Source organism: Saimiri boliviensis, chromosome 1, assembly GCF_048565385.1.
Source record: "Saimiri boliviensis isolate mSaiBol1 chromosome 1, mSaiBol1.pri, whole genome shotgun sequence".
Lineage (NCBI taxonomy): Eukaryota > Metazoa > Chordata > Mammalia > Primates > Cebidae > Saimiri > Saimiri boliviensis.
This window is the reverse complement of record NC_133449.1, coordinates 88,837,849-88,851,412: the sequence shown is the minus strand read 5'-3', so window position 1 is coordinate 88,851,412 and position 13,564 is coordinate 88,837,849. Positions and strand designations below refer to the sequence as shown.

Sequence of the window (13,564 nt, the reverse complement as noted above, 5' to 3'; positions counted from 1 at the left end):
GCCGGGGTCATAGTTGGAGTTTTCCCTGAGAAACAAAGGTAGAAAAAATGTCACATTCCAGGTTTCCGGAAACGAGTTACACAATTCTTAACCTCTCATGCACACTGGGCATGAAAACAGTGTGGAGAGCTGAGTTTGGGGAGAGACTTTGTGAGCAGGGTTTCTGGAGAAAGCTCTGGATTTTCCCCTTCCTATCCCTGTCCCAGCGCTGCTTGCTGCTTCACTTAGGTTGAAAGAGGGACTTTAAAAAGACCATGTAGAAAGTGTCACAACTGCCCTCTCCAGCTTGGGGAACACAGTGACCAGGGTCTGAATTTGGGCTGAGCGAGCGGCTGGCTAAAGCGGCAATAGACCAGAACACTGCTAACTGAAAAGAAGCTGCACTCTTAGGAAGTGGTTACACAGGTCACAAATCTGACCCAGATTTTTCTCCTAAGAAAAAAAGACTCAAAAATAAACTTGCCTTATTATTTGTGTAGCACATACCTGACAAAGGCATTTTATAGGATTTCATTTGACTTCACAGTAGGCTTCTAAGGTGAGCCTAATTATGATTACCATTTTACTGATAGGAGAGGCAAGGCTCACAGAGAGTAAATGACCTCAAAATTTCTAGATCTGGATCAGAAGTAGTAATGGTTAACGCTCACCTATTTTATTGCCACAAGCTAGACACCATTGTAAATGTCTTACCTGTATTAAAGTCATTTAATCCTACCCATAATGCTAGGAAGAAGGTACTATTATAATCTTTATTTTATAGATATGAAAACAGGCTTAGAGAGTTCAAATCATTATAGCTTGTCTGATGGGAAGTAGGACAGATGGAAGCTGAACCCAGGCGCTCTGGCTCCCCTGCCTCTTGGTGATGTTGCTTCTATCACCGTGTACTGGCTGTGTAAGAACTTCTAAAACCTGAAGATACCTCTAGGTGAGAGTCACAGCAAACAGAGTTGCAGCAACCTTTTGAGACCTTCTTGGATGCTGATGTTAGAATAACTTTAATCTAACTACCAATTTGTGACAAGCAATTACTTTTAAATTACGTAAGGGATTTGCAAAAGAGTTAATATTTTAAACAGTTTGCACACCCTTCCCACAACTAATTTCTAATATTAATTATTTAGAAAGTTCTTTCTTATGTACACTTCAACTGAGCCCAAGAAGATGATCACAAATTCCTAGTGGCAAACATAGTAATAAAGTGTCAGTGTTGTGCGCTGAGCACTGGGCATATTGGCGTTGGCTTCATCCACACCCTGTATCTCTCTAGCTGTGCTGTGCTGGAAGACAGGATGAACTGGGTTGGAGTCTGACGTTCCTGGGCTCAGTTCTTAATTCTATCAACTATGTAATCTCTGAGTTTCAAAGACTTCCTCTGTAGATTGGGAAAAATGCATACCTCACTGTTCTAGAAGATTGGAACGTAATGTGTGTGACTAGAATCAGAGTCTGTCATCTGGTAGATGCTCAGTAAGTTCAGTGTCCCTGGGACTTCTTCCTGATTATAATTTCTTAATCCCGTTTTGTAAGTTTGGGCCAATACAGTCAGCATTTCTGAACCTCAAGCTTCTTATCTGTAAAATGGAGCCACCAGTAAATATTTCACAGGTCTTCTGTAAGACTAGTTAATTAATACAAGGTGAAAGTGCTTTCTGCATTAAGATTTCCGTCACTCATGCCCGTATCATCCAGCCATGCCTTATACAACTAGCAACGCTTGCATTTGTTGTTTGCTTTTAACTTTCAAAATGTTCCCACACCCAGTTTCATCTTGCCCCTTCCTTCCTCTTCTCTCTTTACAATAACCTTTTGTTAAGAAATAAGGGAGTTATTTTTTTCCTCCATTTTCCTTGAGGCCCAGTGTATTAGTCCATTCTCATGCTGCTCTGAAGAAATGCCTGAGATTAGGTAATTTATAAAAAGGAGAGATTTAATTGATGCACAGTTCCTCAGGGATGGGGAGGGCTCAGGAAACTTACAATCATGGTGAAAGGGAAAGCAAATGTGTCTTCTTCACATGGCAGCAGCAAGGAGAAGGGCTGAGCAAAGGGGAAAAGTCCATTATAATACCATCAGATCTTGTGAGTATGCGCTCACTATCACAAGAACAGCATGCGGGTAACAGCTCCATGATTCAGCTACCCTCCATGAGGTCCCTCCCTAACACATGGGGATTACAATTTGGATTACAAACCAAGATGAGATTTGGCTGGGGACACAGAGCCAGACCATATCACCCAGGGAAGCCCTGTTACTTGCTTACAAGTTCTCACAGGCAGGGCCAGGGCTGGAACCTGGGTCTTTGGCTCTCCTGTAAAGAAAAGAGCTTTTCCCTGATGGTTTGCTGAATGCATCTGTGTTCGTGTGGGTCCCGTGATTTGGTCCTTGTCCAGAGAGACCTTGATGGTTCCCCTGCAAGTCCTTCAAGCATGCCAGGCTTTCTCTTCTTAGCACTTCTCTCTTTGAATTCAAAATGAGTGAGGGAAAAGCTCACTGCCTCTTGAACTAGATGTTATTTGTGGATTGTTTGCTGTGGGTGAGCTCGTGATTAAACCACAGCAAAACGTTTTTGTGATGTCTGTTGAAGATGAAAATATTCTTCTGTGAAGCATTTGTCACTTCAGTGTTCATACTCTGTGACGCCCCAAGATATTTCTCTAAAAACAGCAGCTGCTCCCCTCTCTCTACCCAAACAGAAAGGTTCCAACCACCCCTGCCCATATTCTTATGAAGGGCCACTGTGTGCAGACCCTGTACTCTGTGGTGGCCATGAGATAAATGGGACACAGCCCTTGCTCTGGATCAGATGTCAGCGGAATCTAGCAGAGAAATCTCCAGCTAGTTCATGGTTTCCTGGTCCTGATCTGGCTGGCTGGTGAGTCCCTGGATGTATTCCTTCTGCAGACTTGCCCTTTGGGAAGACAATGTTCCTCCCAGAAGGACAAATCAAGAGTTTGGGGGCAGCTGGGACAATTCAGCTAGAACATTCTGTACCGGGATCTTACAGTCTAAGAGCACATGTTATAAAAGATATAGTAGATGAGATGAACAAATACACGGAAGCAAGGAAACAGCGGGTCTCTCCCAGCAAGTATTTCAGAGTGGCGTGAGAACCAGGTGCAAGCGCCTGCATCACAACCAGGTTTCTATGAAGAAAAAATGAGTAATCCTCCCTCCCTGCACTGGGGATATAGTGATGTAGAAAACCTGGTCCCCACCCCCACCCCACCCCACCCCCTGGAGTAGTGCAGAATCTGGTTGAGTTCACTTGAGTGACACTCTCCCTTCTCTCCATGTCCTGACGACCATGGCTGCACACTGCCGTGCCCTGCCTCCTCTGGCCCATCCCATGGAGATGGTAGCTGTTAATGTGTGGCCTGTCCGAGGGATAATTGCAAATCTAAAAGAGTCTGTAAGGACAAAGATACCTTTTAAACCTCCCAACATGAGTCTTTAGTCATGGAATAAGAGGCAGCAGTTTATTTTCTATGGGGGTGGAGTTTTGCCTAAAGTCTCTTCGGTTTGCACTGTCCAAGCTGTCATTCTGCCTGTGCCTCAGGCAGGCCCTGCTGAGGATTTCTCCTTCCGAGGCCAGCTCTAATGGCTGCTTGGTGCTTTCTGCCTCTTAAACATCATTTTCACATCCAGTGCCTCTCAGGCTCTGCTAAGGTGGTTGTGAGAACAAATTTGTCAGGGACTGAAGGTGACAGGGATACATCCATGACTGTCCTTTAGCTCTAGGAGCTGTACTTTAGTAGTCCTTAATTTATGAAATATTTACTGCTGATTTAAGTTTCTCACTGCTGCGGCAGGATCTCAGCATTTAAAGGGTCTGTTTGAATCCTGGGGAAGGATTTGAGCCTCATCTGGGAAGTGAAGTGGCTGCAAGATGCTAAATGTTCTTATCTTGCAAAATCACTTCCTCTTTCCATACAGGGACCCTCGTGTTGGGCCTGAATATGCTGAACTCAGGACAGGCAGTGACACCGGGAACCCCAGATTCATGAAGGTCACAGTTCAGAAACCGAGCACTTGAGGGCTAGAGTAGATCTTGGAAGATTTTTCATTTTCTTCATTTGACTCACCTCTTGAAGCATATTTTGTTATTTTCAGTTTGCAGATGAAGAAACCGAGGTCTGAAGGGATTAGTACATCGCTGGCTGATGGGGGGTGTCTGATGAGGATGATACCAGAGATAAGAAATAAATCAGAGCTGAGCTTTACTAGGTTAATCTGAGACTTGCTTCTCACCTAATCCTCTTTAGACTTATCCTTATATCTGACTTCTGGTGATGAGAGAGACAGGTCTTATTTCAAAATTAATGAGGTAAGGATACACCTACCCTGTAAGAAAGCATATCCTATGAAAATTAAATTGCACCAAATCTGCAAATGGGCAGAAGAGATGGTCACCTATGTGTTATTTGAGTGGGTCCTGTGGCGCTTTTCTCTCCCTCTTGGAAGTCCCCCTGTCAGGGGACTTACCAACTCTTGGGTTTAGCATTACCTTTTTCAGGTTCCTCTTTCAAAAACACAAATTCTCCTTGAAAGGAGACTATCAGAACCTGGATATGTTGATATGAATTGATGGACCAAGTGATCTCTTTGCTGATGGAAAGGAATTGGGCTTCTTGCAGGAGAGAGCATACTGAACAGGTTAGAGGAGAAGAGGGAGGGAAGGTTAGCAGCATGAACACGTCACCACCTTTACATTCAAGAGGTGGTCCTTGCCTTCCTGAAGATGACAGGCTTACAGTAAAATCTCACCTTGAACATCAGTGTTCTGCAAGGAGGAGCTGGCCACATTTTCCTAGAGTTGACAATGGTAGGCAAAGTTGGCTCTGCCAGACAGGTTACTGAGAAAAGAAGCAATTGTAAATCTTGATTGTGCCCAGATATCCTCGTAGTCATGGCAACATCCTTAGATACTTGCAACACTGACAGCCGGGGAGATGGCTAACAATTTCTTCACTATAATCACAGTCCTGTATAAGGTAACTGAATTCTTGATGAGTGATATCTGCAGGATGACTCTGTGTGGGAGGTGCTAAGTGGAGGGTATTGGGGGAAGAGAGGCTTTTAGGGGTTACTAAAAGTGAGTGGGGGAACAAACAAACAAACAAAAAAACACTCGACCACTTAGATCCATGTCCAACTGAGAGGTGAAGCATATTCCAGTGATTCTGTCTTGGAAATGTATCCCATTGAACCATGCCTTTCTAGCCCTCTAGGTGCCACCATTACTGTATCCCTGGATTATGGCAACTGCCCTGTGATGGTTAATATTGAGTGTCAACTTGAATGGATCGAAGGATGTAAAGTATTGATCTTGGGTGTGTCTCTAAGGATGTTGCCAAAGAAGATTAACATTTGAGTCAGTGGCTGGGAAAGGCAGACCCACCCTTAATCTGGGTGGGCACCATCTAATCAGCTGCCAGTGCAGCTAGAATATAAATCAGGCAGAAAAATGTGAAAAGATTAGACTGGCTTAGCCTCCCAGACTACATCTTTCTCCCATGCTGGATGCTTTCTGTGCTCAAACATTAGACTCCAGGTTCTTCAGCTTTGGGACTCAGACTGGCTTCCTTGCTCCTCAGCTTGCAGATGGCCTATTGTGGATCTTTATGATCATGTGAGTTAATAATAGTTAATAAACTCCCCTGTACACAGACATCTAACCTATTAGTTCTGTCCCTCTAGAGAACCCTGACTAATACATGCCCGTTAACAGGTTTCCCTGCAATATAGTCTGTATCCTGCTACCCAGACAATTTACAGTCCAAATCATTCTCATTATGTCACTCTGCTGCTCAAGAATATAACTTGTTTCTTCCTGTGGTGTTAGGCCTACATTTCTCTGCCTTAATTATTCTCTGAATCCTATCCAACCCAATCCGTCTAAATCTAGTCATAATCCTTCCCACTACACACCTTCTTTTTAGTTGGGACTCAGTTTCTTTCCATCCTTTATCTTCTCCATGGTTCTTGCATTCTATGCATTTAAAGTACTCATTTCTTTCTTTCATAGGAAATTTATTCCTTTATATCTTTCCAAATCATATTTATCACTCAAGTTCCAGCTATGTTACCCCCAAGATGGCCACAAGAATCTTTCCGTGACTAGTCTGGACTAAGGCACAGGGTCAGTCTTCTCATTCACAATCGGCACTGCACAGCTCTACAGAGGCATTGCTATCTCCGGTTGTTAACGTTTGTTAGTCTTTTCTCCCCAAAGAACTGAGCTCCTCGAAGTGAGAGCTGTGAATTGATAGCTCCTGTATCTTACACAAGCCATTCCTTTCATCCTTTCTCAACCACCCTTTCTTTTTATTTTATTTTTTATTTAAAAAATTAATTAATTTTAAAAATTGGTTCTGGGGTACATGTGCAGATCATGCAGGATTGTTGCATAAGTACATATATGGCAATGTGGTTTGCTGCCTCCATCCCCCTGTCACCTATATCTGGCATTTCTCCCCATGTTATTCCTCCCCAACCTCCCTACCTCTGCTTTCCTTCCCCTATCCCCCACCCCTGCAATAGACCCCAGTGTGTGATGCTCCCTCCCTGTGTCCATGTGTTTTCATTGTTCAGCACCGGCCTATGAGTGAGAACATGTCTCAACCACCCTTTCTAAAACATGCCTCTCTCTCCTTTCCCTGCTTTATTTTTATTCATAGCATCATCACCACCTGACATTACCCCATGCTGTTTGACAGGACAGATAAAGCCCCTGCCCTTATCGAGCTTACATTTTAGTTGGAGAGACTAATAGCTACCACAAAGCCTGGGGTGTATTATGACCTCAGTAATTGGCTGTTGAATGATTGGTTGAGTGAATGAGTTCTTACCAATTGGCCAATTCACTTCAAAAAGAATGAAGGAGAAATGGGGAGCCACCAGGCCTTTCCACCATGCACATGCTATCATAACTTCTAAAAATGAACCCAAATATGGCTCTTTTTCCACCATCATAGAGAAGTGAACATAGGTAAGCACCAAAAGAATAAGAATGATTCATTCTGTAGACATTGCCTCCTCCTGTCAGAAGAGCCTTATAACCAAGGACTATAACAAGTCAGCTTACATCTCCTGTAAAATGGCTATGTGTCCCGCTTACCCTGTGGATTGTTGAGTTCAAATGCAACAAAGGATGATAAGTGTCAAATTATGAATAAACATAAAAATGGGAAGCGTTATTCAACCAGCTGTTTGTGTGAAAAACTGGAATTATTTTGAATGGGGATGGCAAGGGAGGCCGTGGACCACTAGTGTCGAAAATAAAATAAACATAAAAGTCAGGGTTAAGAACTATTAGAACTCTGCAGGATCATGTAGTTTTGCTTGTTGGAAGGACCTTTTTGGGTATGTCAGGGGTTCTGTAAGAAGGCTCCTTTTGTCTTTTGAGAAACATGAATGGTGTATTTCCATGATAGAATGCTGAGTGGTGGATTTTGTCCAAAAGAAGCAGTTAAAGAGGCCTTCAAAACCTTAGCAATAATGGAAGGGAAAAGAAGCATCATCACTACCATCACCACTATCATCATGATCATCATCATCAAATCAGAAACATTTGTTATGCCTGGATGATAAACCAGAAGCTTTCCAATCAGTATCTCATTTAATCCTACACCGGTCTTAAAAGGTAGGAATTACCATAATTTTATTTTTACATTTAATTATTTTTTTAAGAAGAGGAGAGAGCTGAGGTACAAGGAGATGAAGTCTCTTGCATGAGCATCCTAACTAGTAAATCACAGGGTCAGGAATTTAATAAGAATGAATTATATTTGTTGTGAATTTTCTAAATGTCGATCATTTCTCTAAACACTTCATTTGTTTTAATTCAATGAATACAACTCAGTGATGCAAGGAATGTTAAGATTACTACTTTTCAGAAAAGAAAGTGAAGCCAAATATGCAAGTTTATGCAGCTAAAGAGTGAAGGAGCTGAGACCTGTGCCCAGGCAGGTAGGACTAGAGTCTGGGCACTTCCTTATCACTCTCAGCCGCCTCTTGACTCCGCGCCCTCTGTCCGTTTGCCGTGCTACTCCAAAAAACAGTTCGGCTTTTATAACCAGAAAAGCTATTTTTAATACTCCGAACAGACCAAATTAAAGGGAGGAACACAGAAAAGAGAGAGAGGGACCTAGCAGAGGGTTGGGAATGAAACAGCCTGGATTGCTGAGGGGAGTCCCAGTGAAGAATCTCCTGGAATTGGTCCCAACAGGAGAAAGCAGATGGCATGGCAGCCATTAACAGGCGTGGTAAGGAGGTCTAACAGGCCTACATCTGGGTGGAAGATGGCTGTTAGTGGGGCATGGGGCTGGGGCCCACAGCACTTTGTGAAAGGTTTGCTAAAATGGCACTATGGTTTATTGAGTAGCAAAGCAAGAGAAACATCCAGCTGCCTGAGAATGACTGTGACAGGATGCAAAGACAAGAAAATATTGTGTAAACCTTATTTACAGATCAATAGATAATCTTTCATACACTAAAGGTCAGCTCCAGGAGGGCAGAGCCGTAAAGAAAGAAATATTGCCTGTAAATACAATATTGACTTTAAAAAGTCCACCCAGACGAATCCTTTGATGCATATTCTTCAACTTAAGGAACATTTCTTTATTCATGAGGTTTTTTTCCCTAACCACTTCAAGTTCCTCAGCGAAGCATGAAGGCATTGATGAAGAGCACTGATTTCTAGTTGTCTTGAATTCTGTGCCATCAAATGAGCAGCGTGAAATGGCATCAACAGGGAGAACTTCAGAACAATGTTTTATGGACGCATGCGCAGCAATTAGGACGTTTAAGTCAAGTAGTGGCTCGCCCCTGCCCCTTGTAATCTCCTGCTTCAGTGGCTGTCATGATTAACATTTATCCTGGCTTAAGAAAAAAACAAAATGAAACAAAGCCAACAACTCAATCATACTGGTACCCACTGGATTCCTTCATCCATTTTGCATTTTCTCTTTGTCTTGAAGCAAGTAGTTCATCATCCCAAAGAATATATGAAATCATTGCCATCTACCTCTACCTCGCTGCTGGATTACAAAGCTGTTAGGACTGCTGCTCAGATGAAAATAAGCACAGAAGATGTCCTATGGACTGAACTGTGTCCTCACAAAACTTAATTGTTAAAACTCTAATCCCCACAGTAACTGTATTTGGAAATAGAACTTACAGCAGGTAATTAATGCGGTCATAAGAGTAGGGCTCTAACCTGTTAGGATTATTGTCCTTATGTAAGAAAAGACACCAGAAACTCACTCTTGCTCACTCAACTCTCAGTCTCTCTCTCTCTCTCTCTCTCTCTCTTTCACTCTCATTCTCTCTCTCTTTCTCTCTCTCTCTCTTTCACTCTCATTCTCTCTCTCTCTCTCTCTCTCTCTTTCTCTCTCTCTCTCTCTCTCCCTCCCCCCTTTTCACTCTCACTTTAATGGTATACAGGGAGAAGGCAGCTGTCTGCAAGCCAGAAATGAAATTGGCCAGTACATCTTGGACTTAACAGCCTCCGGAACTGTCAGAAATAAATTTCTGTTGTTTAATCTATTCAGCCTATGTATTTTGTTAGGGTAGCCCAAGCTAACTGCTGTAAGATGGAAGCTTAACTAGGTTTTGTTTCTCTGACAAAATCTTTCCAATTTAGAAGACTACCTATGAATTTAGGTAATCCCTCTTAGCAGTTTGGAAAATATTTCAGAGGGCTAGAGAGTTTTAACCATATATATACATATAAAATATGGCAACTCTGCCCTCCAAAGGCACTTCTACCTGCTATATATATATATATATATGCTATATATATAAACCACACACACACACACACACACACACACACACACACACACGGCAGGTAGAAGTGCCTTTGGAGGGCAGAGTTGCCATGCACTGAGGAGGAGCACACAATTGGGAAAAGTCCACCCTTGGTAATAAGTCAAAGGCTTAAGACAGAACACTCTTAGTCTCAACTCCCTAATGGGAGATCTACATAGCAGTGGGTGTGCAAACATTTTGTACAGTGTAGAATTATATAGCTGCTATGAGCTGAACATTTGTGTCCTCCCCAAAGGTCTATGTTGAAACCCTAACCCCCAATGGGGATGATATTTAGAGGTGGAGCCTTTGGAAGGTAACTCCAGTTAGATAAGGTCATGAGGGCAAGATCGTCATGATAGGGTGAATGCCCTCACAAAAAGAGGAAGAGACATGGGATCTCTCTTTCTCTCTGTGTGTATGCATCAAGGTCAGGCCATGTGAGGATATAATGGGAAGATGGCTGTATGCAAACCAGTAAGAGGGCCTTGACCAAGGATTGACTAGCTGGCCTTGGCCTTCCAGCCTCCAGGACCATGAGAAACAAATGTTTATTGTTTAAGCTACCTAAGCTACAGGAGTCTGTTAGAGCAGCTCAAACTGACTAAGACAATGATATGTTATTTTTCAGAGCAATCAAGGAGAATCCCTTGACAAGGACATAATCTCTTCCAAATCCTTACTTGTGCTTTTCTTTCCTCAGGTTTAGTTAGAGAGCAGGTTTCAAATGCCCTGGGAACAATAATCTTCTCTCAGAAAACGATGTGCCTGGAATCAGTCACCTCCAGCTTTGTGTGAACTTGATACAAGACTGAGAACTATTCAGTACCCCAAAGTGAGACAAAAAGATACAAAGAGGAGGATGGACTTAGTGGCAGATGGCATAGATTACAACCTTTTTCAGAGGCAAAGGCATAGCTGTATTTTCTATTTTCTGCCAAGGATCTCCCTCTCTCCGTTCCTTGGTCTGGAACTGTTCTTTGCATGCCCACATCCTTACAAGTTCAAGTATCTCTCCTGCCCTCATCTCCTGAGGGAAGGGCCAAGGGTCCTCATTAATAAGAACAAATGGTGCTGGCTGCAAGGTGTTAGCCAATATTGAGGTCAAATTCTGGATCCTTTGGTTTCAAATTTTGCAATGATCCCTCATTTCTCATTTACCTGTTCCCAATCCACCATTCTCAGATATGCTATTATTACCTTGGGCTAGGGAATATCTCTATGTGACGGGCTGGTTTTCTTCTTGGGTCTGTCTTTGGGAGGGGTGCTTTGCATTAGCCATTTTTAATAGTTTATGAATGAAGGTGCCTCTGGGATGCCTCTCCATGTCCTAGACAGCATTTGTTCTGTCACTCAAGGCTTTAGGGTCCCCATATTCCACCCTGGCATTTTCCAAAAACAAAGAAAGAGAAGAATCTGGAAGGGAGAGATGGAGTTGAGAGAAAGAAGGAAAGAAACGAAAGAATGAAGGAAACTAAGTTGGTAACAGGTCCTAAATAATTTTATATTTGTATAATTCTCTGTAGTTTTTATACAAAAACAATTTGCAAAGTGTTTTTTATTAAAGGCATAATCTTATTTGTTTTTTCCAACCACTCCATTTATAGATAAGGAAACTGAGGTTTAGAGACAGTAATTAACTAGCTAGCTAATAAATATCAATGTTCTATTTGGATTCCAGTCCTTCTGAAGTCATAGTTTTTCATATATAGGTTCTTTTTCATTCTGTTCATTTAAATGCAAAGGCATGCTCGAACTTCCCCCTTTTGAACCCTTGCCAAGCACTTGCAGGTAAAAGCTGCAGGTCTTAATTGGCAGCATAATTCTCTATTCAACACTTATTAGAATTTTTCTGAGGATGGGATGGTAGACTGAGTAGTTGACCAGAAATAATTTGTCTACAAATACATTTATTAATGTTTTTGAGGACTTTGTAGTTGACAAAATATTTTCATATCTAAATCGTTTGAGGCTCATATAAGTCATGTGCATCTCAGTAATCCAGTGATTGGCCCAGGATTTCTCAACTATTGAGTGCTGGAATCAGGATGAAGCCTTAGGTTTTCTGATTTTGAGGTTCATGCTTTCTCTGTTGTCACGTTTCCTCCACTGCTGTGTGCCTAGGCAGGTTAGCCTCTGCAGAGAGTATAGCAAAGCCTCTGTCCCTAAGGAACATGATCAACTTAGAGATTAAGACTCCCAAGCCTGAAACTAGAAGAGCTCATAACCCTAACCTCTAAGCAGGACTGGTTACATAATTTGTGGGATGCAGTATAAATGAAAATGCAAAGCCTCTTGTTTAAGCATTTCAAGATGGTAATAGAGAATGAAACCCAGTGTGCAGTCCTCTGAGTGCGGGGGCCGTTCTGAGCACAAAGTCCTATGTGCCCATGAAGCCAGCTTACCTCTAACAGTAACTTAGAAGCAGATGACCTTGTTTCTCTTTTTGAAACCCTTTTTGGGGTACGTATTAGAGAGCAGAAGTTCTAGGCCATATGGACTGTCTATTAAGTCTTATTCCCTAAGTTCTCATTTAGAGAGCTAAGGCACAGGATGCCCCAGTGTTTTCTTATTATACCTGTTAACTCCAGTTCTTACGAATGAAAATTTAGACACAGAATCATATCATCATTAATAGCTAATATTTACTCAGCATCTACTATGAGAGGCACGGTGCAAAAATTTTTAAATACTTTAAACTGATTGCGAAAGTGGCTTCGATTCTGTATCTTCTCTATCCCTTGTGTTGTGACTTTGCAGCTTTTCCCATCAAGAAGTAACGTCTTCATCTTTTGAATCTGGATGATTCAGTGAATTGTTTTGGCTAACGGAATGCATTAAAAGAGAGGGTGTGCTAGCTCAGAATTTTGGCCTTAAGATGCATGCAATCTTCAGCTGTCTCTCTTAAAATCCTGGGATTGCCATGAAAACAAGCCTACTCTACTACCCTGTTAGAAATGAGTGCCTCTTGGAGGAAAGCTGAGTCATCCCCATTGAGACCATCCAGCGGGGCCAACCTCCAGTTGACCTGCCAATTATCAGTAGATGCATGAATGAGCTTAGTTGAGGCTGGGTAGACATAGTTCAGATCAGCAGGACTATTCCACTGATGAACTCACAGACAGATGAAAAATCATAAATAGTTGTTTCTTTAAGCCCCCATCTTTGGGTAGTGGTTGGTTTTGTATGATTATGATGCTAACAGATAACCGGTATACATGCATTATTATTATTTCCATTCTCTTGATGAGGAAACAATATGTGAGGTTAAGTCCATACCTATGATCACTGGCTAGTAATTGAACCCAGAAAGTTTAACTCCGGAGTCCAAATTCTTATCTGTTATTGTGTGGGGTCCCATTATAACACTCATGGCTCTGTCAAGCCCTCAGCTAATCTGAAAGCCATTTGGGTGGAGGAAGCAGTGCTTTTGCTGGTAGGGGCAGGCCCAAAGGATATAGCCGAAATACTAGGAATCTCTGCTGATAAAATACTATGTCTGTTATTAACCAAAACATACAAAATAAAATGCTGTAATTTATCAAAGGAAAAATGCATATATGCAAAACAAGAGAGACAATGGCTTTGAAGTCAAGGTCACAAGCTAAATGCTAGCAGAAATTTTGGCTGCATCTCATTAACGCTAAATTATTACCGAGTTCTGGAAGAGGTCCATGTGACAATCCCATTAATGCAAATGGCATTTCTTATGTCTGTTTTTGCAAATGAAAACAAAATCCAATTATAT

At 42.0% G+C, this 13,564-nt stretch overlaps 1 protein-coding gene across 3 annotated transcripts in view; it reads right to left on the bottom strand.

Annotated features, from left to right (window-relative positions):
- Window positions 1–13,564, bottom strand: part of FSHR (follicle stimulating hormone receptor) — a 192,654-nt gene that overhangs the window by 36,728 nt on the left and 142,362 nt on the right. The window lies entirely within an intron of this gene.